This window comes from Rhineura floridana, chromosome 1 (assembly GCF_030035675.1).
Source record: "Rhineura floridana isolate rRhiFlo1 chromosome 1, rRhiFlo1.hap2, whole genome shotgun sequence".
Taxonomy (NCBI): Eukaryota; Metazoa; Chordata; class Lepidosauria; order Squamata; family Rhineuridae; genus Rhineura; species Rhineura floridana.
This window is the reverse complement of record NC_084480.1, coordinates 116,903,375-116,930,075: the sequence shown is the minus strand read 5'-3', so window position 1 is coordinate 116,930,075 and position 26,701 is coordinate 116,903,375. Positions and strand designations below refer to the sequence as shown.

General features: G+C 38.5%; 1 protein-coding gene and 1 pseudogene across 12 annotated transcripts in view; one reads left to right on the top strand and one right to left on the bottom strand.

Moving 5' to 3' along the window:
• NFIB (nuclear factor I B) overlaps nucleotides 1–26,701 on the top strand; it is a 326,941-nt gene that overhangs the window by 42,432 nt on the left and 257,808 nt on the right. The window lies entirely within an intron of this gene.
• On the bottom strand, nucleotides 12,274–12,392 carry LOC133375796 (5S ribosomal RNA; annotated as a pseudogene).

Below are 26,701 nucleotides of genomic sequence, written 5' to 3'. Positions count from 1 at the left end.
CCCCCCATGTTTTTGATGGACTGAGATTATGCACATTCAAAGCACATTTTTCCTCTCAAAAGAATTCTGGGCACTATAGTTTGTTACGGGTTGCTGGGAATTGTAAGTTTATGAGGGTTTTGAACTACAGTGCCCAGAATTCTTTGAGGGGAAAAATGTCCTTCAAAGGTGTTGTAAAGGCATACTGTGTGTGCTGCCAAAGCTTCCTGTGGCTATTGTGGGGGGCTTTTTTGTGTGTGTGTGTGTGTGTGTGTGTGTGTATATGTATATGAATTGTAGGTATTTTTTGTATGAATTTATCAATGGCAAAATGTATTTTTTTTTAAAAATGTGTGGTAAGTCATTTAGAGACCTTACTACTACTTCATCATCATCATCATCATCATACTCCTCATACTGGATCAAAACAAAGGCCTGTCTGGTTCAGCATTTTTTTGCCACAGTCACCAACCAGATGCCCATAGGCAGGACATGAGTGCAATACCTGCAACTGGTATTCAGAGGCATACATCCTTTGATAATGGAATTAATATATATAAACATCATGACTAGTAGCCATTGATACCTTATTGTTCATGAATCTGTCTAATTCCCTTTTAAACTGTTCCAAATTGGTGGTCATCACTACATCTTTTGGTAGTGACTGCCACAGTTTAACTATGCACTATGTGAAGAAATACTTCATTTTGTCTATCCTGAATCTCCCACCATTCAGCTTAATGGGATGATCCCAGGTTCTAGTATTATGAGAGAGAGAACTTTCTCCGCACCATGCATAATTTATGCACCTCTATAAGTGCCCCCTTATTTTCCCTTATTCCAAGCTAAAATGCCCAAAACGTAATGGTCCCTCATAGGAGAGTTGCTCCAGTCCCTTGACATATCTGTTGAGATATTATGTGGAAGTGAGTTCTTTATAAATGAGGAATTTGCAACATGTTCTGAAAGTGGACCAGTACCCAGAGGCATAATCTGGATTTGTTGTGAACTGCTCCATTTTTTTCTGGGATATGTTAACTGCTGCAAGCACATGCCTAATTTGTCTGAACACCATCATGATGGACAACTGAGTGTGCATTTTACATAATGGTGAAAGGAAATTAAATTTAATGTTTTGTGCCTGTTTTGTGATATTTTGTGGTGTTATTTATTGATACTGTTGTAGTTTTTTATTATTATTATGTTCTGAATTGTTTTTATTTTATTGTATTGTTCTTGCTCTGGAAGCCGCTTTGAGGTCACCTAGTGATGAAAAGCGACATACAAATATACCAAATAAATAAAAATAAATAAGTAAAAATAAATGTGGTGGCTGTAATGAGAGTTCACACATTTTATATTTAGAAAGCCTTTTCTTTCTCTATACGTACTTTGCCTAGTGTTGATAGATATCCTTAAAACCAAGTTGTGGCCATGTAATTGTTTTGGATCTTGTTTTAGTCAATGGCAGCATGTGTTTCTTTTCCCTGATCTGTTGTAGTGTTGTCCTGTTTTGAACACTTTGATACTATTTTAGGCCATTTTCTTGGGACCAGCCAGCACAGCCAGGAGCAATGCTGTGAGGGAGTTGTGTTGGATCATGCAAATGAGACTACTGAATAGAAATAGTTATGGGCAATATTTTTGAAAACACCAATTTAGTGACAGTTTTATTGTTGCAAATGTATGTATGAAGTCCCTTGATTTCATTGTAATACACTGAAAACAGATGTCAAAGTGTCCCATACTGAATTTAATAGTTAATCTACATATCACATAGAAACTACAAACAAACCATTTAAAATTTTGTGGTTTAATCCTGTTAGAGGATCTGAAAATACACTGTGTAGAGTAAAACCATTTTATACCCCTCTTGTCTTTTTTATGAGAATATGATGAGATGCTCATGATAAATTGTAATTTAATTTGTAAGCATTTTGAATACAAACAGTGCAACAGTTTCCCATTCATTGTTTCACTGAAGCCTTAGGACTGAATTTTTAGTTTTCCAAAAGAATGTTGAACAGGATAGGTTTAGGCTCAAATGACTCAGGACAGGGATTGGATTTGCTAATCCATTAGAGTATCTTTCTCTGGCCTGGTTCATGCATCACGTTAAGCCATAGTTATAGCTCGGACAAACTATGGTTAAATGTAAAAGTGCAGGATGCTTGTGTATGCTGCTGAAAAGTTCTCACTCTGTTCTTTCTCTGCCCCTCCACCAGGGAACAAATCCGAGTCTGGCTTGTTGTGACATCTAAACATGGGCTTGTGGTTTATTTTCCCCAAACAAAGAGCAGTAAACGAAGTACAAGCCGTGGTTACCACTTGTTTGTTGTTGACAGATGAAAAAAACATTTTTTGTTTTTGTCTGGCTCCCTTTTTTTCTGCCCATTATGTTTTAACAATCTGCCTCTGCAGCCATCTTTCTCTTTGTGAAGAAAATAAAAGCTGGGGTGGTTGCAATTTCTATTGGTCATTCCTATTGGTACAGGAACCTATATGACTATGTGTCATCTGCAGGATTTAAGAGGTGATTCCCAGGGAGAAGTTTCTTCAAGAAACAAATGTATTATTGTCGGGTTCACAAATCTTGGCTTAACTTTCTAGCCAGACATTATTTGTGGAAGCGGAGGATACCAAAGAACCTGGAGTGGAGAGGAAGGCTGTTTCACATTATGCTGTTTTTGCAAAAGGCTAAAGCACCAAGCCTTTTGCAAAAGCACTGTATAAAATGGAACACCCAGCCCTAGCCTGGTGTGTGCAGAGGACTTAGGGGAGGAGCACGGTCTTGTTTCACCTTGTATAGAGCTTTGAAGAAAGCAAAAAACTAAATGAGTTTCTCTCACCATCTTCCTCTTGTGTTCTGTAATATCTAGACTGTCTGGCTTCTCTGTGGATCCCTCTTTTTTTAGTCTCCAGGCAGGCCACATACAGTTGTATCGCTTTCTCCCTGAACTTAATTGCCTTTACCTCCTTTTCTTTCTTATCATATACCAGGGGTTGCCAACCTTTTTGGACCAGGAGGCACACTTCTAATTTTGAGAAAGTGCTCAGGACACCATTCATAAAACGGCTGCCTTAGAGGGCATGGCATAACACAAAATTAGAGAGTGTACATGCTGCTGTCTCCCCCCTCCCCCCATAAACCTCATATTTACAAAATGTCAGCTACATCCCGATTGTAAAGATACAACTGTTAAAGGCTCAAGAATCCTGTTTTCCTCAATGCCAGTAATAAAACAAAGCTTAGGCTGCTATCCTATAATCACTTACCTGGGAGTAAGGCCCATTCAACACAAAGACTTCCTTCTGAAGTAGACATGTATACCATTGTACTGTAAATTAATTATACAATGACCTCTCAACAAGTGACTGGATATAGACATCAGCTCCTTTACAACAAGATACATGCCTAAACCTCTTTGCAAAGGTTTTACATTTTGTATGTGCCATTTGGAGAAGGGATTCTCTAACATGCGCCTGCACTGATTGTGCAGTAGTATTTGCAGAAAATAACTTTGGGGAGTACCTGATCTCAGGCAAACCCACTACAGGAAAGATGCATTCTGGTTGCTAGGAAAAAAGGGAGGACACACTGTGGAGAGTCCAAGCGCTACTAGGAAATAAGGCAGAAGCAGGAAAAATGCATTAAGTGGGAGGGGAAAACAGCAACTTTTTAGGACCCCAGGGATCCCTATTGCTTGGTGTTCAAACAACTCACTTAATGTATTGATGTTTTCGTGTATGTTTTGATTTGCTGTGTTATGACCTGTGGTTGCAACATTAAACTAACTTACTTAACACTTATCAATCATAGCTGTGATTTTATTCATTAGCTAAAACAGGCAGGAGCAGCCATGTGACATATTTCACAGAAATTGCTTGGATGGGTACCTGGACATTTTGCTTCATAACTCTATTTCTATGAGGGCTAGAGACTTTTCTTCAAAATGAAAGCTCACAGTCTGGGTGCTGTGCCTGAGGTTCCCAATAATAGCCTTTTTGGGTGCCATCTTGCCAATGGGCGCTGGGTTGGGGACCCCACCATACAATTCTAGGCTTTCAAAAATGTTTGAAATTATAAAATAGTGTAATCAGAAAAAAACCATGCAAAATCAAATTGTCGAAGCAAAAATAAGGTAATCATAAATCATTTTTATCCAAAGAGGAGAAGAGGCTAAAAAGAACAGAGACTTGCATGCATTCCTCAGGGGATAATCTATTTTAGTTTTTAGTGTAGTCATATCTCATGTAAACTTACTATTATCAGTACTAAGTATTACCAGTATTGCAGAAGGTACCAAGAGCTATTTTATGAAGTCATGCTAATAGTGTTTTCTTGCATTTGATTCACCTGTAATTTGAATGTAAAACCTGTGTGGACCTAGGATGACTACAAAATCTATCCATCTTTAGAGACACCCTTGTCGACCCAGAAATTTTATGAGCAACATGACCTTACAACCCTGGGCTGCAACAGCAAATATATATCGATTGAGTGATGGACATTACTCAGTAGGAATCCCCAGTGGTCCTGCTGCTGCAGCTGAGGTTACTGGCAGTGTTCAGGAAGCAAAAACTTTCAAACCCAAAATTACAAAATCACTGCCAGATATTGAAGCAGTTCTGCATTATGAAAATAATGTTTCTTGGACTAAAGCTACAAAAATGGAACATTTAGAGTTCCACAGATCTTTGCATCCTTCAACACAGCATTGGCTTGGTTCTGTAGATCTAATGAAGAAGACTCTAAGAACCGAGATACAACTTTTGCTTAATAACCAACTATAATGTAGTTTCGTATACAATTTTATACATGTGTAGAAGTTATAGATTCTAATGATCCTTTATATTTATTTGACATTTGACATTTATATACTGCTTAACACAGAATATCAAAATGGTGTACAGTATAACATAAAGCTCCAATAAACCATAAAATCATAAAATCTCAATATTAGTTTCCAGGCTCAAGTCAAATGCTGTTTTTAACCTATAATGCCTTTTGCTGCTCAGGAACATGAACCACTTGCCCCCAGGACTTCTGTCTTGCAAGGATTTAAAGCCCAGCATTAAGAGGGATAGCCAGTTTCCTGCTGAGGTGGTATAGCTCTTGCTCTTGTTAACACTGACTGACATTAATATTTGAGTATTCATATATGAAGCTATCTAGGTCAAAATAGCCCAGTATTTTCTGGGACTGGTAGTGGCTCATCAAGGTCTTAGGTAAAAATCTTTCCAGCATTGCCACTTGAAATACTTTATCTGGAGAATGAACCTGGGAATTTGTGCATTCAGAACTTGCACTCTACTCCTTGTTTTGTTGCAAATGAATTGGAGTGATGGCTATGCGTAGGTAAGCACATAATACACATTTGTATAGTAGGAGATTTTGTTTGAAGTAACTTAACATTTAAATGTTGTTGTGAAGTACTATTTCAAATAATTTCTCTTTTCCAGAACTCCACACAATAATTATTTTTTTAAAAGTGCATCTTTGGACCATAGAAATCAACATAAGTCTTTTGTTAAGCTTCCTAGCTGTGCTAGTCATACTTTTATAATTCTATGTTCATAAATAGCCCTTCTGTATCAGCACCTAGTAACACCACTATAATTAGAAGTCTATTATAGAAAGTTATTTTATATTCTGGAAGACGTGTTCAATGATAATTTAATAAACTAGTATTTGTGTTTCTAGTCTTATTTCTTGCTGGAGCTTGGAAGGCATTACAGCAAATATAGTAGATACTTATAAATACCTTTCATTCATAGATACATGTAGTCTTAGATTATGTGCCTAATAACTTTAATACTGGAAATAGTAATAATTGGGCCACTTTTCTAGAAGATGCTGATATCTGTTTTGAGAGTTCCTCGTTCTCAGTTGTTCTCACTGGACAGTGGTGATACGCCTTCCATTTCCAGTAATAGCATTTATCAAATAAATAACTTTTTAAAAATAAAAGTTAAATATTAGTATCAGTTCAAAAAGCTAGAGAGCCTATATTTAGTCTTCCTCTTGCCATCTGTACCAACTGTTTGAGAAGTGCTGAATGATAGTTTCATAAGTGAAACATTTTCCAGGAGATGTATTACATGCATAGTTTAGGCTCAAGATGTAATTATGTTGGTGACAAAATAGACATTATTTTTAAAATATGTATAATGTATATGACATGGCCACCATGTCTGGGCAGAAACTATCTTTGTGTATCCCTGTCCTCTAATATGCCGCTAAAGTAGTATGTGATGCAGGTAGTCCATGTAGAGCCCCATATGTGTGAATGCCTGATTTTAAATGACTGCATGATTTGTCCCCACTCTGCCCCTTTTTCATGCAGAACAACTGAATGAATTGAACAGCCTGCTTAGAATTGGTGCCTTATGTCTAAAATCATACTTACCCTGAACTGATTTCATGCTGATCATTCACGGAGTCTGTTTGATAGGAAACCACTGCAGGGGTTAGAACATGCAGATCTAGTTACTCATTTATTAGTCCCATTAAAATCAGTGGTACTTATTAGGCAGTAATCCTAAACCTACTTACCTGGAGTAAGCCCCAACAAATTTAATAAGACTTACTTCTGAGATGACATGGTTAAAGTTACATTGCTATTCATGATTAACTTAATTAACTTGATTTCAGTGAGACTAAAGCATGACTAACTTACAGTGCAATCCAATACATGTCTTTTCAGAAGCAAGCTCCATTGGGTTCAATGGGACTTACTCCCAGGTAAGTGTGCATTGGATTGCAACCTTAGTCTGAATTCAGCCCATTGTATCTGAACCAATGTAAGTATGAGGTTGTCCTATACAATATTGGACCTGTTTTGATGGGACCCATTGTGGGGGATTTCTCCCAAATTTCTGGTTTGGTGCTAAAGAACAAATCGGAAACAGAAGAAATCTTCTCATAGAAGACTCCTAGCCTTATGAGAAATCATGATATAGTAGATAATAACAAGGTGACTCAGAAGGTTAAAACAGCAACAACTGAATTCCCTTTATGGTGCCCATGGTGAAATTATATGATTTTCTGCATAGCTTGGTGGAAGCCAAGCTGCGAGCCTTTGGCTCAGGGCTCCAGTTGTGGGGCAAAGTGTGTCCCCAGGCAGTGACGGAAGGGAAGAGATCACATCTTCCCATCTGTTCCAGCTCTTGCGGAATCATCCACAATTCTGGGTGATCCCACAAGAGCATCTGAGGAGTGGAGCCAGGCCCAGGACTTTAAAAGGCCCTGCCCTGCCGAGTGCTGGCCTTTTTCTTCGTGCACCCAGTTCCCCACCCACTCTCCCTTTGTTATAGGGAGTCACTGAGCTGTGTATAATTGGGTCGCTGGTTGATAAGGTCAGGTAGGAATTCTTCCTCTCAATGAATCTGGCCCCACTGTTGAACAGGTTTTTTTGCCTATCCCTCAGTGCTTCGTTGTGCAGTTGTTAGGCGTTTATTCACCTCTGTCACAACTTTAGGCAGAAATGGCATTGGGCAGGATCAATCATAAGGGGAACCCCCTTAAGGGGTCCAGTGGGGTACATGATGGCCACGCACCTAGCTCAGGAGGGGGATCAGCTCATCCCCCTACTGGTTGGTCAGTGGGACCACAGGTGCCTTGGGTGCCTGCCCCACTTGGGTCTAAAGCTGGCCAGCTCCCAAGGGTAGTGGCCAACTCGCAAGGGTAGTTCCCAACTGCTTGTTGGTCGACTCAGCATTCCTTCAGCAAGGGCTGCTGGAATAAGACAGATCCTTGTCCTACTGTCATGCCAACCCTGCTTTACTTGCTCTAATCAATAAAGTTGTGGCCCTACTTCAACCATAAACCTGTGTTTGGCTGTGTTATTCCTTTTGCTAAAGGGAAGGGAGCAACATGCTTCTACCACACAAGCTGCTGTGACTGTTTTTGGTAAGAAACTCTCTTGCAGATAAGGCTAGAATAGAGAATAAATAAAAACTGACTTTTGATTCTGCACCACTTTTTAAAGATAATAGCTAACAGCCTAATCCTGTGGATGTTTACTTGATAGTAAGCTGTTGCATAAAATGAAATACTGCCCCAAATATGTGGTTCTAAATGGGTGTTAAACTGTTGTCGATTTAGTGTGTGAAAACTGGCTGCAGTTTGGTCAAAGCCACAATTGACCTGGCATGCCTGTAATATGTTTCTTAAAATTGTGGTAGCCAGTTTCTCTTTCTCATTATGTTTGTTGTATCTTTTACCTACAGTGTCAAAACACAATTATTGGGAGTGGGTATGCTTACTAATAGCAGTTTATCTTTGCTGGCTTTGGAGACAGTTAAAAGCCAACAACTATAATTATATCCATGTTTTTAACATAGTAGCAAGCTAAGAAAGAAAAGTTGTTGTAAGCAGTAGATGCAGTGTATTCAGTCTGAATTACAGGGCAGAATTCTTCCAACACATTCTTTTGGTTTTACAATGATTGTAACTTAAATTTGGTTTTGAGGATTTTACTACTGTCTGTTGTGTTTATGTGACCACATAAAGAGCAGTTAAGGTCCTGTCATTCTGGACTGCTTTTCCTTTTTATGTTGTATGTGTGTATATATACCCTCTCATCTTTAACTCTATGTAAGTCAGCAAAGATGTGAAATTCAAACTTTGGTTATGTCTAAGGTTGCTATCATTGATATACTTCTGAGCAGATAAGCTTAAAATTGCCCTGTACATCATGTAATACATTGAACCCCTATAGTTTGAAACATTTTCTGTTTGTGTATGTACTGAGATACTTAATGGACATACAGTATTAATTGTCATTCATTTGATTTTATTTACTATCATAACAGCAGCATACAAGTTGGCAGTGTGAAAGTTTAAGAACAAATATCCTGAGGCAAGCTTCTTATCTTTTTCTGTCATTGTGATGAAAATTGATTATTTTGTTAGACAGGGATGCAATTAAAAGTATAATGGAAATTTTTTATTCTACCACTCTATTTCAACATTCATTGTGAACAGCAAAACAAATAATTTAAATACTTTGTGAAGTTTCTTGGCATGAACAGGCAGAGCTTTGATGTTTAATCCACTAACAAAGAGTTAACAGACCAATACTTTAAAACCATTTCATTGATGAGGGAGGGAGTTATGGACCGCACAAAAGACAAATAATTGGGCATTAGAACTAATTAAACCAGAACTATCACTAGAAGCTAAAATGATGAAACTGAGGTTACCATACTTTGGACACATAATGAGAAGACATGATTCACTAGAAAAGACAATAATGCTGGGGAAAACAGAAGGGAGTAGAAAAAGAGGAAGGCCAAAGAAGAGATGGATTGATTCCATAAAAGAAGCCACAGACCTGAACTTACAAGAACTGAACAGGGTGGTTCATGACAGATGCTCTTGGAGGTCACTAATTCATAGGGTTGCCATAAGTTGAAATCGAATTGAAGGCATATAACAACCACTGAGTAGAAGTGAAGGGAAAAGACCCAGGTTGCTAAATAGATTAGCTTATAGTATAGATGCTGCTTAAAATACCTACTCATGAAAATCGATGGTCATAATATTGGCCAGAATCCAAGGGGCTATATGCAGTATTCTACATGTACATTAGCTGGCTTCCCAGCTGTTCCTTGTAACTGCCACCCTACACTCCCTGAAAAGCTGCTCTTAGAGGCCAGGGTATCTTGCAGAGCAACATTCAGTGGTGCCCCAGGGGTTGCACCTGGAAAGAAAAATTGGCATCCTCATGTGCGTGAGTACTTTTAAATTGCTTGTGGCGTTTTTTGGATTGTGGTCATTCCATTCCATTGATGTAATTTTACAATTAATATTATCAGATGATACTGTTTTTTCACTCACTTTTTGTAGCCTGTTTAATGGATTCTTCACCGCTATATGGATAGTGCTTATATACAGCGTATACTGTGTAAGTCTATATAAGTGTAAGTTTGACTCAGCCCTTGCCAGAATATCCAGTAGTCAGGGTTGATGAGAGTTGTAGTGTAACAGCATCTGGAGGGCCACAAGTTCTCCTCCTCTTCTGTATAGAGTTACAGGCGTGTGCTGTATTGGCCACTATTCATATAGTGGTGAAGAATCACTTGGTTATCACTTAACAGGTTACAAAGTAGTGAGTGAAAATAACATCATTTGATAACTTTTTAAGTATTTTAAATTATATCAGTAATGTATTCTAATTGCTTAATTTTCTAAATGGATGTGAAAGTTGGACAGTGAAAAAAGTGGATAAGAGAAAAATCAATTCGTTTGAAATGTAGTGTTGGAGGAGAGCTTTGCGGATACCATGGACTGCGAAAAAGACAAATAATTGGGTGTTAGAACAAATTAAACCAGAACTGTCATTAGAAGCTAAAATGATGAAACTGAGATTATCATACTTTGGACACATAATGAGAAGACATGATTCACTAGAAATAATAATGCTGGAAAAAACAGAAGGGAGTAGAAAAAGAGGAAGGCCAAACAAGAGATGGATTGATTCCATAAAGAAAGCCACAGACCTGAACTTACAAGATCTGAACAGGGTGGTTCATGACAGATGCTCTTGGAGGTCACTGATTCATAGGGTCGCCATAAGTCATGATCGACTTGAAGGCACATAACAACAACAACAATAATTTTTTAAATGTCTACATTAAATATAAATATGAGGTACACAGGATAGGTTAAGAACAAGGCTATTCTTTCCTCCACCTCAAAGTTTTAAAATATCAATAATAATTAACAGTATGATGGACACTTCTAGACACTGGCTTTCTCTTGAGAATGTAACACTGAATAGACTGATGTCTCTGTGCTGATTGCTGGTAGTCCAAACATACTAACATAATCAACAGGGAGAGAACTGTAACCATAATTAAGAGTGATTGATGGCAGCTTCTGTCCCGTAATTCCAGGCTAATAGCTCCCATCGCTAGGTAAGCTGAAATGTGGAAGTGCCTGTTGTAGATAATTCTTTGGCCACAAAGTTCTCTTCATAGGGCCACACATCATGGGTTCCTTTACAAATTATCCTTTTTATAAAGAGACTGTAAGGTTTCCCTGGGTCAGGCATGATGGGAAACTCTAGCTTCCTACTGTGAAACTAGCAGTGGTGAGCCTCAGACTCCTGATCCCTTTTCCTCCTCTTTCACACCCACAAAGAGGAGAAGCATTGGTTTTATGGCTACTAGCCATGATGGCTGTGCTCTGCCACCCTAGTCAGAGGCAGCATGCTTCTGAAAACCAGTTGCTGGAAGCCTCAGGAGGGGAGAGTGTTCTTGCACTCGGGTCCTGCTTGCGGGCTTCCCCCAGGCACCTGGTTGTCCACTGTGAGAACAGGATGCTGGACTAGATGGGCCACTGGCCTGATCCAGCAGGCTCTTCTTATGTTCTTAAACTTACTACAGTTCTCTGGGATGTCTGAACTCTGGGAACTGTGGTTTTGTTTAAAAATATAGTTACTGAGCAAGCCAGGATCTGAAATCAAGGCTTGATCCTGACTTGTTCTCATATGTTACTACAAGATATGTAGTTTGCAACGTCATTGTAATGTTTCTGCACAAGTTCTGCCCCACAGCAATGCTACATGTCTTAAGGGCATTAATTTGCAATATTGCCGCCCCATTGTTAGACACGCTGTCCATTATATGGAGTGTTTGTATTTAATTTGGTGACCTCAGGGTATATGTAAATTTGAAGTAGATATTTCCAGTGGGGTGGTAATACTGCAAATTAATAGGAAAATCCTGCAGTACATGTAGCCTTGCTACAGGGAAGAACTTCTTGAGGAATGGAGTTGTAACACCATAAATTCCTAGCTTGTAGTAACATGGGTTGTATTCAATATCATGCTAAGCAAATTGTTCCATCCGCACAAGGATTTCTCCTTGCTCAACAGAACGTTCACCCCCTCTCCTCCACCCATGCACCTCCTAAATCTGTTCTGGGTTTCCCTCACCCCTTCCGGAGCAGATTGCAGTGTGGCACGGGGAGAGAGGTGAAAGTCCTGTTGTCATAGTGCGACTGTTTGTACTAGTGCAGTTATTTTGTTGAATATTGACCTTGGCATTTACTTATATTTATTAGTTTTAAAAAATTATATACTATCTACCAGGTTCACATTTCCAGGAGGTGTACAACAACAAATACAAAACAAAAAGGAATATTGTCGTTATATGCCTTCAAGTCAATTCTGACTTATGGAGACCTCATGAAACTTTATATATATATATATATATATATATATTTATAGGGTTTTCATGGTAAGAGGTGTTCAGAAGGGGTTTACCATTCATTGCGTTCCTCTAAGCCTACGGCACCTGGTACTCTCAACCGGTCTCCCATCCAAGTACTAACGAGGCCTGACCCTGCTTAGCTTCCGAAATCAGACTAGATTGGGTGTGTTCAGGGTAGTATGGCTGTAGGCAAAAAGTAATATACAATATAGTTAAAAAATAAAAAAAAAGCATCAAATAGTTTAAAAAATTGTGGAGATGTGACACATATAAAAAGAAGAGGATATAAAGGGTTTGAATTCTAAATCTCATAGAATCAGTAATATTCACACTACAGAAGCCATTTTGCAGACCCAGTGAACTCACATAGTAGTGATAGCAAACAAATCATGCTTAATTCAACTCTTAGGCTACTAGCTGAGACCATTATTTTCTATTCATATGTGTCCTAGAATTTAGTAATGGTAATTCTGGTATGCATTTTAAAAGAATGTCCAGATTTACCATATGTACCTTGTTAGCAGTGTCATGACAAATAGCAGCAGCTGTATAAACTAATTTTTCTATAGCTCTCACACATGGGAGTCAATAATAGACCATTGTCAGTGTTCTTCCAACTTTTAAAAAGTTTCTAGATCCATTGCATGTTTTCCGTGTGTAACTTTATTGTTATTATTACTCCCTAAAAACAGGTTGGATTTAAGACTGCAAGTAGTTTCAGGTTCTTTAGCATTTTATAAGTGGCATTTAGGGTTGTATCATTGTGTCTCCAGAAAGTGTCATAAAATCCATTTTAAAATGAAATGCCTGTGATTTCTAGGTGGTGTAACAATATTGGAATCTGGAATTAGGTCCCCTTAGAAATTCCTATAACTTTAGCTCTTTAAAAGACTGTAGCTGTTCCTTGAGGCAAAAAGGGGGAATGGATGCAGATTTTGTGAATGCTGGCTAGGGTGGCCAGATGCAAAGGAGGAGAGGGCTGTCTTTCAGCTGGCATAGCATGCATGACAAGTTATATCTGTTGAATTTCCCCCTTCTACACAACCCTGTCCTCTTGCATATCACCATTCTAGTGCATCCCTAATGAACATCTTAAACCTCTGCTATATAAGCAGTTTCTGACGAGGGCATATCAAAAATTCCTGTACAGGAACACTTGAGACGTATCAGTCTTAAAATCGCAATGCATATAAAAGCTGTATGTGGTTGAACTGTACTTGATATTTGAGTTGTTGTCATTACACTTTTGTTCAGTAACGCCTATGGAAGACATCTGAAAATTCAGTGGCTTTTAATCTGTGGCAGATTATCAATAGTGGATGATAAGAGGCTATAAAGATAGAGCTCAAATAAATTGCTCTTAATTCTTCAATCTAGTAAATCTCATGAAATGCTTAAATTACTAAATTCAGACTAGGCCATTGTCACTTCTTGCCAAATCTGACATGCTTGTACATCTGTCTAATCCATATTTGAATGCCAAAAACAGAAGCACATAATTTGGCACAACACCAAAAACATGCCTCAGCACACTTCTGGAGATTCTTCCAAATGATTGTGTGTGTGTGTGTGTGTGTATATACATACGTGAGAACTTGAACACATGCAGAGATCTGAAGCAGTTTAAAAATAAGTCTGCCAGAAAATTGTGTGCAGTGACATATATTTCAACTTGTGATTTGATCATTTTGTGTTAAGATACTGATTTGCAAGTAGCTGCTGGGTTAATTTTATTGGGTAGCTTTCTCTTGTACTCAAAGATATAAAACTTGTTACCTTAAAATGCTAAATAAACAAATACTGAATAAACTGAATGATAAATGCATGACTATTAGTCTACATGATTTTTCATCAAGTGAAAAATACATAATACATACATCACAAACTGTTTCTTACAGTCAGAGCAATAGTTCTTCTTCCTAATTATAGCCATTAATTCTTACTCCTGTCCATATATTTATGTATTCACATGAAAAGCCACTATTCCCAAGGGCTCTTCTATACACTATCTCACTCTACAATGAACTTACAATAAATTCCTTCTTTGTGATGTGGCTCTCTGTCCTAAAGGTACACTGCTTCCTGAACATTATTTTCTCCAAGGAGTACTAATATAAATGCTTAACTTGGGCAGAGGACCCCCAGCAGGTTTGAAGACATTTACTCCTAATCCTGGCAAAATTTGCTTGCAGTTTACCCGTTCAACAGGGACACTGTCCAGAGGCTTGCTTTTAGTATAAACGGACATACACGTATTGTGAAATACCTGAAATGGGTTAGGCAGTTAAATTCATTTGGGCATACATAACATATGAGACACATAATATATCATAAAAGAAATTTAGGATTATACTTCAAAGTGATATTGAAGTTGGCCTGTGATATGGCAAGTGTGATTTTCTTTCTGGGCTCAACCCTTCACTATAAAACAAAACGAAATGGGCAAGGATTCAGAATTCTCTATGCACATTGCTGTTATGTTTCTCCCATGGGTAATTAATTATATTTTTAATTTATTTATTCAATTTATATCCCGCCCTTCCTCCCAAAGGAGCCTGGGGTGGGATATAATGTATCAGGTCCACACATGGGCCTAAACTGATGAAGAGTTTTTTAATCAGACCAAAATTTAAAGCAGTAAAAGTGTAGGTCAGTTCATCATTTATTTATATGGGTTGAATGCCCCATAGAAAACAGAGGATATGGCATATATGTGTTTGAAATACCTTAAACTTCGGTGCGGAACTGTCTACTTTGGGATCTTTTAATGTTTTTTCAGGAATATTTGATGATGGACTGCCTTTAAGTCTATTCTAATTTATGGTGACCCTATGAATAAGGTTTTCATGGTAAGCGGTATTCAGAGGTGGTTTACCATTGCCTCCCTCTGAGGCTGAGAAGCAGTGACTGGCCCAAGGTCACCCAGCGAGCTTCATGGCTGTGTGGGGATTCAAACCCTGGTCTCCCAGGTCGTAGTCCAACACCTTAACCACTACACCACACTGGAATATTTAGCCATTTGGAAATGGAACATTAAAGTTTAGCGGAAAAAATAATTTTGTATGCAAGCATTCTGTATACAAGATTCTGATGACTCAATTTGTTGCTTTCAGAAGATTAGAAACCTTATCTTGGCATAAACAGTTTTGGAGGGCTGCATATCTTTTTGTTGTCAAATGTAAAAAAGTGAAGTGAAAAACCTAAAAGATACTCTGGAATATGAGTGCAATAGTATAGTTGTCCAGGTAAAATCACTAGTTCTGTCCTGCTTTTTGGCCCTCAGAAGGGCCCCTCACCCCCCAAAAGGGTGACTTTCAAATACAACAATAATAAAACATTGTTAAAATAATATAATATAAAATATACCTTCTTTATTTATAAAAATATTTGTAGAATGTTATTTTGTTAAAAGCAGTTTACCACACGTTAAAAACAACCATAGAATAAAGACATTAAAAATATAATAAAGGCAAAGGTCAACTATTGCAAAAAAAAGCATCTTCTTAATTACCTGCGTAAGCGTGGTGGAACAGAAAGGTTTTCAGGAGGCGCTTAAAAGTTAAAACAGAACAGAAGCTAAAACAAAAAAGATAGTCATAATAATAGTAAAAGCATTTCATATTAATGTATCATAGCTTGCCATACCAGTTTAAGACTGAAATGGAAGCTACTGCCTATTAAACCCCCTTATTAAAAGCAATCCCAGACAAAAATGTTTTCAGAGCCCACTTAAACACTACGAAGGGGGTAGGGGTGGATGGTATATCTTGGGCAGAGCTTGGAAAAGTTACTTTTTTGAACTACAACTCCCATCAGCCCCAGCCAGTGCTGGCTGGGGCTGATGGGAGTTGTAGTTCAAAAAAGTAACTTTTCCAAGCTCTGACTTGGGAGAGAATTCCACAGTCACAACAGAATTCCTGCCCATTGACAGATCAAGAAGGCCTTTGCAGCCATGCTGGGAGAAGTCCTGATGTGGCGTCAAAGCCCCCTGATTGCAGCGTGGCCATGCATGCCATGTTGCACAGGGGGAGTGGCAGGATGGCTATTTAAACCCTGCTCCTCCCTCCTTTGGCCTTTTTCCAGCCTAGCACGATGCCCGCCCACCCACCCTTCCTCAGGGCAGTACAAGTTTAACTGGTTTCTTTGGGCCAGATGGGAATTTTTAGCTCGTTGACCTTCATTTGCTGACTTTTGCCTGCCCTGTACTATTCTTCTAATTCAGCTGATTGGCTCAAGTTTATTCGGCTAATTTGGTTTAATTTGGATTTGGCTGATTTGTTGCCTGGTCAGGTTAATTTGGTCCCGTTTGGCGAATATGTGTGGGAATTTCACAGGTTAGGGTTTGGTGAACACCCTTAGGCACCCTTTAAGGTGAAAGGTGCGACCTGAGGCTTGCCTTCTGGGTTGTGAGGCCTATTGGCAGGATAAGGTTCACCTTTGGGCAGGGCTGGCTCCAGGAATGCCAGGGCCCTTGGGCATCAGCTTGCCCTGGCCCCCAGCATGTGTGTGTGTGTGTGTGTGTGTGTGTGTGCATGCGGCACCCCCAACCCCCACCTACCTGTTTCCTGTCTTTTACCATTGCCCTTAACGAAGATGGCGGCTGCAGTTTCCCTAAGGGGATGATGCCTCCGCCGCCATCTTTGTTGATGGTATATGTGTGTGTGCTATGCATGCACATTTCTGCCATCAACTAAGATGGTGGCAGAGGCTTCAGTACTTAGGGAAACCGCGGCCTCCATCTTCATTAAGGGCAATGGTAAAAGACAGCAGACAGGTAGGTGGAGGGGTATGGGGCCCCCGCAGATCGCAGAAGGGGAGCGGAGGGGTAGCTGAGGGCCCCCCTGTAGCTCCAGGGCTGTCGGGCCAGCGCCCAACCTGGCTGTACTTTAGAACCGGTCTGCCTTTGGGGCTGACTTGTAACACCCACTCAAGAGTTGTGTGGCCCTGGGGGCGGTGGAACAGAAAGGCCTCCCTGACTACCCTGCAGGGATGTGGCCTGGAGAAGGGGATTGGGCTTGGACCACCTCGTTTTCCCATGGCGGGGTGTCTTTGCCTGACTGAATAAGATTTCAGTCCCGCACTTTGCTCTGCAGATCATTTTTATACAATCAAGCACTTAATTGGCTTGATTTATCCACACATCATCTTGTCTCGCCTCTTCATTTCCCAGCTATGGCTGCAAAAGGCCATTTCCCTTGTACCTGCCAACCTGATTTCCCTTCCTCATGAGCATGTGAACAGAGCTTCTGTAGCTGATCGCAAATTCCTGGCAGTTTCATAATTGTCAGGACAGAGTACCAGGTTTGAAGTACTGTTCTCTGAAAATGAACTATGTTAAGTGCTTGTTCGTTTCCTGCTTCTGATATATTTAAATAATATTTTTATTATTTGTTTTCATGCTTTAGCAAAATCGTCCTCAATTCTTCTTGCTTTCCCCCTCCATCCCTTCCAATTTATGGTTGCCTTATTGTAAACTTCGATTGCTTTGAACAGAGTTTGCATTCACCTTATTTGGGCAAGACCTCGTTTTGTGAAGGAAGACTTATTGGCTTTTATGCGTTCCTTGACTCTCCTTGTTAACCATACTTGTTATCCTTTGGGGTTTGATTTTATCTTTCCAATCTGTGGTGTGTATTCTAGGGAAGCTTCTACTATTGTGGCTTTAAATGATCTCCAAGTGATTGGGAGAGATTTGAAACGTTTGACTCTTCTTTTCAGTTCATCTCATTTTTTAGAGATTTTCCCTTTTCAAGTCAAATATGACCATATTTTGATTTCCTGATGAACTTCCCTTTACCTGTATCTGAGATGAAGCATAGGATGCTATATTTCTATTGAAAAATGGCTGTGTATTTGGTGCTGTTGGGCATTTTAATGGACAGGCAGGGTATAAATAAATAAAGAGCTTAGCTCAGTTTAGCTCATTGTATTTTTTAGAACTGACCCTGGGCAATTGTTCCTGTTACAAAACTGTAATTTTTGAAACCAGGTGACGTAAGGATTTTGCACACTCTGTCCCCAGTCGCCCATGATGCCATGTTTTCTTTCTCCCCCATTTCTCATTGTTGGTATGTATTTGAATATATTCATATCAACATTTTTGTATGTGATACTACTCAAGTGTGTAATAACCTAATATGAAACTATCAACCATAAACCATAAACAGTGTAAATTATTAACAATGTCATACTTAACAATATCATCATTATGTCGTAGACAATTAAAATGCATTAGTTCCCAAAGTTCTGTACTTCTGAAACACTTAAGTCTTAACTGTCCATCAGAAAGTAAGCAAAGTAGGGGCCTGGTGGATTTCCCCAGGAAGGGTGTTGCCACAATCTGAAAAGTGCTTCTCTCTGGTGCCTATCTCTTGAACCTGTTAACTGCAGTGGAACATGGAAGTCTCTGTTACCTATTTTAATATTGATCGTTGGTATTTATTTTAACGCTCAGGCAGGTTTATGTGAGCGAAGGTAGTTCTTGAGGTATTCTGGTTCTAGACTGTAAATGATTATATGGGTACTTTGAATTAAGTCCCAAAACAGATGTGTATCCAATATATAATGTAAAATTAGAGTTATATTATTCATATGTGCTGCTAAAGTAAGCACATATTATTTAGTCTACAAATCTGGCAACTGTATTTTGGACAAAGTGAAGTTTCTGACTTGTCTTCAATGTCAGTCCCACAAAGAATGTATTAGAATAATCTAATGGGTATAACTAGGGCATGAATGGCCGAGGCCAGGCCTGACTGTAGGAAAGACTGCAGTTGGCATATCAGCTGAAGGCAGGCAACAAGTGCTCTGAGCCATTGCTAGATATCCAGGAACAACACCTCCCTACTAGCAACATGATTTTTTTTTGGTGTGTGTGTGTGTGATGGAGTGAATAATTCAACCACATTTGGAACAGGTTGGGTACCAGATTATCAGAACCCTCAACAACTTTGCTTCGATCTTGTTCAATGTTCAACTTGTTCACCCCCATTCCATAAAGTACTGATGCCAAACACTAGCTTAGGATCTTGGTTAATTGCCAGTACGTGGCTTTTTAACAAATAGCTTCTTTTGTCTGCCTTTCTCCACTGAACAGAGTCACAGCTGCTGCATGTTTTATTTATATAAATGTTTGACCTTTTGTAAAATGTTCAGTTTCCTTTTCGTTATGACTTCTGCTCAATACAAAATAAATTACTACTACTACTACCACTGCTTGCTACTGCATGTTTAGCATAATTGTAAACCAGATTATAAGGCCCAAGATCAGGGTGTTTGTGTTTGTTTGTGTGCTTAGGTATGGGCATATATGTACGATCTTGCTACACTGAAAGGTATCAGAGAAATGGACAATTGATTTTAAGGCTGTTATTGAACAACCTCACTGATGGCTGAGTTGTGATATAGGATATAGGTATTCAGTGCTAGTCCTCCTCCGAGTAGACCCATTGCCGTTAATAAAGATTAACTTAGGTTTATTAATTTCAGTGGTTCCACTCTGAGTAGAATTTAGTTGAATACTGCCTTTAGTTTTCTGGGTTTAGTTGTCTGCTGTTGCAACTCCAGAATGTTGAGTTTCTTGTATCTTATGTGAGACATTTTCCATTTTATATGTATATCTGGAGCTTTTATGTGATAGTTACAGGGAGTGATCTTGACCTTCAGTCTACCTGTTATGGTGGTTTTAAATCAGATTTTCAACAGTAACTTTTTTTGTAGTTGTGGTGGGTGAGTGGCTTCAATTTGCTTCTATCTATTATATAATATTTCTTGTGCAGGATATTCTATGTATGGCTTCATAGTGGATATTGGCCAAAACCTATTATAGCTTGAGAGATTTAATTCCCTCTGTTAAATATTTTATGTTAATCACTTGATATTAAGCTGAAAGAAGAAGTGAAAATACTTTTGTATATTATTTACTTTAAAATCTGTTTTAAATACTTTCTGTGCTGTGGTCCTTGCATTAAAAAGTATGAGGGCCTATTACAAGGTTCTCAAAAATGTTTCTAAATTATATTCTGCTACACATAGGATTTCCTGTACATTTTAATTAATTTTTTATCAGAAGAATTCATTCGAAAAAAACAACTAGCTTTTTACTTTTCCTGTTGATATTGTACTACCTCTGCCATGCCTGATTTTATTTTTGATTGTTAATGACTGAATGTTGTTGTAAGATGTTGTTTTGCTTATTTTGGGTATACAATATCATTCCCTCTCAGTACAAAATATGTACATGCATTTGGTGTTCAGAACCCTTTGTTTATAGATAACATCTGGAATTCATGGTCTTATCTGTTAAATGTCGTCAAAGGTGAAAAAAAGGCTGTTTCCCCTGTGGTTAATTGCGGTGAAGTGCCACATTATATTTTACTACAGTTAACAGCTCCAGGGCGCCAAGAGCATGTAGCTATCCCCCTTGGGAATGGGACTTTTCCTCTTTAGCTTAGCTCCAGGAAACTTGAACATTTGTGTTTTCAAGACTGCATACCATTGGGAAGGAAGTAGGGGTGGAGATGTGTACTGAGATTAAGTGGATATGAGAATAAGTTTGCTGTGTGTGATCTAGGATCTGTAGAATTTTATGAAACACTCACTCCTTTTGGCATACACTCTGGTTTCTTAAAAAGTGTGCAGATGATAGCACTGAAGTGACTCATCTTAAAGAGAGAGTATAATTCCTCAGAATATTTCTGTAGCATTCCCACACACACATCAGCGTTAACACACAGTCAAAACAGAAAGCAAGAAATGAAGAATTGATTGCTGCCCTGGGCTCCTTTAGGAGAAAGAGTGGGATATAAATGTAATAAATGTAATAAATAATCAATAAATTAGAATATAACCTTTATTGGATCAACTAATTGTCACATAGTTTAAAGCTTTCAACTTATAGTTTCCATAAGTATGATAAGCCAACATAACCCATAACCACCACAACATGCTAGTGTCTTGTTATTTTAGGAAGAATGTTTAGAGAGGTAAACTGTACTGTATAATGAAACGATTCCGGCTCCCACACACATACACACACAGGGTGGTACTACGCATGGCAGTGCCAGACCACTGTGTCTTCAAATATAGTTTGATGCCAACAGCAGTGTGCTGCTGCTGCTGCTGGGCAAATTCTAATAGGGGAGTGGCAGGCAGTAAGTGGGTACTGAACTCTTTCTGTGCTCATTGATTTTGCCCGCCATAATCCCCACCTTCAAATGACCTCTGTTGTCAGTTTGTTAAGGCCAAAAGCACAGGCATATGCAGGGGTAGCTGTGAAATACTCCGCATATGTTTTTCTGTAGACTACATAGCTGTCATAAACCATGGTGAAAGAATTCCATAATTTGTGGAAACTAATCATTAAAAGAACTTGAAAAATATTTTGAGGAGTGTGGCATTAATCCTTCCTACACCCCCTGCTGTGTTTAAAAGTGGGAGTCCTATTTTATAGTTCAGGCACATGAAATCTATGCACGTGGTTACTTTAATGAATAAATTTAAGAAAAAATTAAGAAACTTGTTAGCTAATGCTTTTGTGACCTCTTGCCATCATAGCATTATGGGAACAAGTGGGAAATTGTGCACTGGAAAGGGATTCCAGATTTATCATACAGGTTGGAGCATGACCATCTGATGACCATCTGATTTCTAAATGCTTCAAGCATTTTCAGAGTTGTTTCTGAGATAAATTTAGGGTTGCTTAACAAGAAACAAGAAGGGTCCCAAACAAGAAGCTGACCTCTAATTTGTTTGTTCAAGCTAGCAGTTCCAGGGTATGTTTAGCCATTTATGCTTGCCCCTTCCTCCCTTTCTCAGGTTACTGGTGTTTGCTGTGAATGCCACACAGCTTTGAAAAGATTAAACTCCACCTTTCAGTGCTTCTCCCCGTACTTTTGTATTTTGGCATACAGACACTATCACTCCATAACAGGATTGTGTTTTATCAGCCATTGTTATAGACCTAAAACTTGCCAGATTTCTAAAGTGGAGAAAAATAAAATGCACAGCTGCTTTTACCACTAAAATGTGTAACAAATTTTGTGCTATGTTCAGCTTTCTACATTTTATTATGTATGAGATCCAGTGCCCAAATGTTGCCTTGACAGTTTGGTTCCCAGTGCGAAACCATTCCCTGTAATCAGCTCCCACATTGCATTGGTTGTGTATGGGTATTCTCAGAATTTGGATAGCTTGGATCTTGCTCACTATGCCATTCCACATCAGGACTGCTGATACTAGCATGGAAGTACCCATGCAGCCCTGAATATTCATGATATAAAAGAACATTAGGTTGTATCGACTTGTAGTGGAAGTGGAAGGAAACCTCATGCTCGAAAATACAGTATCCCCTCCTTCCTTCACAAGAGGCACCCTCTGAAAAGCCTCTTCTGAGAGTAAGAGGACTTCCATCATCATCATCTCCTGCCCCATCTTATGCTGTTTTTGAGCACCCCCGAGCAGCATGAAATGCAGAGGTTTCTACCTAACACCTGTCCATGCAGGCAAGTAAGAGGCATTGTCACAGTTCAAAGACACATTCCAGCCAGGAAAAAGCACGAGGAGGGTGCAGAGCAGAGGTGTTAAGGAGTGTGACCTGTAGAGAGTACTGAAGGCTTGATGGAGAGAGCTGGAAGGTTGCATTTTGTCCCTAGGCCTGAGATTCTCTGCCCCTGCTGTACAGTCTCTCTCTCTCTCTCTCTCTCTCTCTCTCTCTCTCTCTCTCTCTCTCTCTCTCTCACACACACACACACACACGCACACGCACTCGCACTCGCACTCGCACACACCCAAACAGCATGCTGTCATTTTAACAGTGGTTTTTTATGAGGAAGCACTGCTGCAAAGTTTTATTTGTAAAGGGTGGTGATTGCTGCTCACCCAAATTTCTAATACAGGAAACTATGTGTGAATGAGCTATTGCTATCTATAGCAAGCAGTAACATGCAAACTTTTAAAACTGCAGTATGTACTCCGGAATCATATATGAATGAGTGAAATTGAAGGTGAAACATTCTATTAATAATGGTTAAACAAGCATGGCTTTCAATTGTATGAAGTTATACTTAGGTTAATCTTTAAAATTTCAGAGTTTGAATTTCATTGTGCATTAAAGTCATATACAAAGCATTGTGCATTTCATTGTTGCTTTAATTTGAAATGAAAAATTAGACACATACTGTGCTTTACATATTAGAATTAAAATTTGCAAAGCAAAACCTTGGTTATGTATTTTATACTGAAAAATCTTAATGAAATAATAATAGAAATGGTTAAATATTAAGTGGCTTATAAATGATTTTTAAAAACAATTCCAGAAAAGTGGTGCAAAAAATACTGAATGCACAATTTTGCTGGAAATAAAAGAAATACACATTTGTAAAGATAACAAACGGGTAGCTTGTTATCCTTACAAATATATGATATTCAATTATATTTTGCCTGAATCCATGTCTGGTGACTGAAATAATGTCTAGTTTATTAGAATTGTGCATTTTAGCATAATTATTAATGCTGAATATCTAGATATTTACTATAGCAATATTTGTTCTTTAATTGATGAAGCTATTTAATGATTTTTTAAAAAGTAAGCCTAGGTTCCTAAAAGGATAGTTTTGTCTGACGTTTAAAATCTCTTATTTTCCAGAGTGCTTTAGAAAAGCATATGGATATGTATTTTGGTTTTAATTTTCATGGACATTTATCTTAAGATTCCTATTTGTTTTAGAGTCGTGTTTTAGAATCATGTATGCTCATTCCATTCAGAAAACCTGGGAGGAAACCATATGGAGCTTAAGGACATGTATTTTTTGTATAGTTTTTGTACTAGATTTCCCAAAGCACATATTAATATAGTTTAAAAATATGGTTAAAACAATTGTGGTGATAATTTTCCTGTCTTTCTCCTAAAGTTGCACAGTATTATAGGGCTTCAGCTTCTCCCATCCTCTCTCTTTTACTGTGGTTTCATTGGAAAATAAATGAACAACCAGATGATTTTTTTTTTTAAATGTGGAAGGTCATTGTCCCCTGCTGGCTTTATAGCCTGGTTTTAATTTCTTTTTCGGTTCTAATGTACAGTATGTTTATTTCTGTATGTGACAAGTCTTCAGTCGTGTGTTCTTTCTGAGTTATAATGACTCAGATGTCATAATTAATTTGATGAGCAGGTGGGGGTTATTAGCCTTGTGCTTCACTTGCTAATAGCTGCACAGCTTTTCTAAAGTACTCTTTCAACTAAAGAGGCATTTCTTCACACAGAATAAACAGTGCAGCACAAAAGCCTCAGTTAGATAACTATCCATGGGTTTGAAAAGCTGCCAAGCAGATGTTGTTATTGGAGCTGGCCCAGACGAGATTGGGCAAGGCAGATGCTCTGGGGCGGGGGAGGTTACTTATAACCAAGATGCTTTCTTTGCAGTGGTTGGAGAATTTTGTGGAAATGGGAGGTGTCTTCCCACAAACCAAACCCATAGTTAGCTGGCCTCATGCTTACTCTTGAAGATCCACCCATCAATGGTAAATAAATGACGAGGGGAAAAGCCCCCTCCTCTTAATATCCATATGGGAATGAATCTGAATGTTCATCCAGCAGCCAGAGACTTCTGGTTTGCATTTAATCGGCTATGTGCAATTTTTGAAAGGCCTATAGAGACTTTGCTTCATACCTATCAACATATGTAATGAGTGCTGCAGCTCTGACATTTACCAGAACTCATAGGTTCTGTTGTATTACTATAAATTAGGTTGTGCAAATTCAAGACAAAATAGTATTTTGTTTCCTGTCACCTCCTGATTTAATTTTTTTTTCTGTTGAGGCTTTTCTTCCTTATTAAGATATGACAAATATCAAAGACTAATTTGTTATGATTGGGGTGGGGAAGAAATAGCAGAATTACATGCAAGAGACAAGTAGACTGGACTGAAAACTAAGCTGATCTGTTTCTGGCCTCTGTACATTTCCCTCTCTGTGTGCTCTCAGACCAAAAAATACCCCTCTCCCCCTCTTTCTTTCTTCATTTCTATCATATCATTTGTTTAGGATTTTTAAATGTATAATTTTTTAAAAAAAGAATGAACTTTTTTTATTAAAACTGCATGCACTGATTATGTGGGAGCCTAATTAAAGAAATTGAATGTTTATATACATTATAGATGAAATGAAATCTTTACCACTTATGCTGAATATTGCAAAAATAATAATAATCCTAATACATGACCAAGGAGATGATGCCTCCAACAACATGGCCCTGATGATGATTTATTTGATGATCAGCAAATTGTTTTCATTTTTTTGTTGTCTGTAAACTTTGTAACATTTTTGTTACAATGTGATATTGTAGACATTGGAAATATATATAATATAGAAATGTTACAAGGTTCATGGACAATAAAACGGTAAATCAGTATAAAACCATTTAAATCATTCAAAGCGCTACTACCATTTTGCTGAAGCTAAGTAGCTCTGGGTCTGATCATTCAGCATCTTGGTAGCCACAAGTGAAAAGGTCCTACTCTTGGCGGGAATCATTCTTAAGTTTTGCACCTGGAATAGAAACTCATTGGCTGATCTTAAAGTCTTGGGAAGTTCATAGAAGAGAAGGTGCTCCCAGAAATAGGGCTCATATATTGGATCCTGATGGGAGAATAGAAAGAAGAGAATGTTATGGCTCTGTTATGTGTATGTTATGTGTAGATGCTGTCTTTTTTTGCCTTTCCCTGTACAGCAGGGGCAAGTAAATGGGATCTAGCCAGCAGGCCAGATCATTATCTCACCCACCGCCACCACCATCTTGAAGTCAAGTGACCTTTTTACTCACACAGTTTTTGCAGAGTACTTACCCTTTTTAAGGTTGTTTTTTAAATTCTTTTTAATGCTGTTTTGTATTAATGTATTTTAAGATCTGTTTTTATGAAGTTTTAAAGTTTTTTGGTGTTTGCCGCCCTGCTGGGAGGAAGGGCGGGATACAAATTAATTAATTAAATAAATAAATAAACGACCAGTTTTTTGGTAGCCTGGCCTTCTTTCAGGGGTCTAATTTTGAAGATCATTTACTGTATACTTAACATAATATGCTGAAATTTGTTTCATTAATGGGACCTATTCTGCTTCCAAAGTGATTGGCATGAGAAGACTTGAGGAAGAGGAGATAGGGACCTACATCAACATATTGCAGTGTATGCCCACCTTATAACAGCTATGCTCTTGATCAGGGTTCCAGCCAGCCAACCGTTTCCTCTTCCATGCTACTTCATTCCACCCACATGCACAACAGTTTTCAGTTCTTCTTTTCCAACGGACACTCAACTTTCTGAGGCATTTCGGCATACAGTAATCAGTTCTCACTGGTCTGTTTTTTTGGTGGTTTTGCCCTCCTAGGTTTTAAAACCTTGAGGCTCCCCTGAGTATGCTTTCAGGTGGTATTGCACCAGTTTAAGCTTCTAAAAGAACTCTGCATGGAATATACCACTGGGGCATGAATAGCAGTGGCTGGGTCTCTGT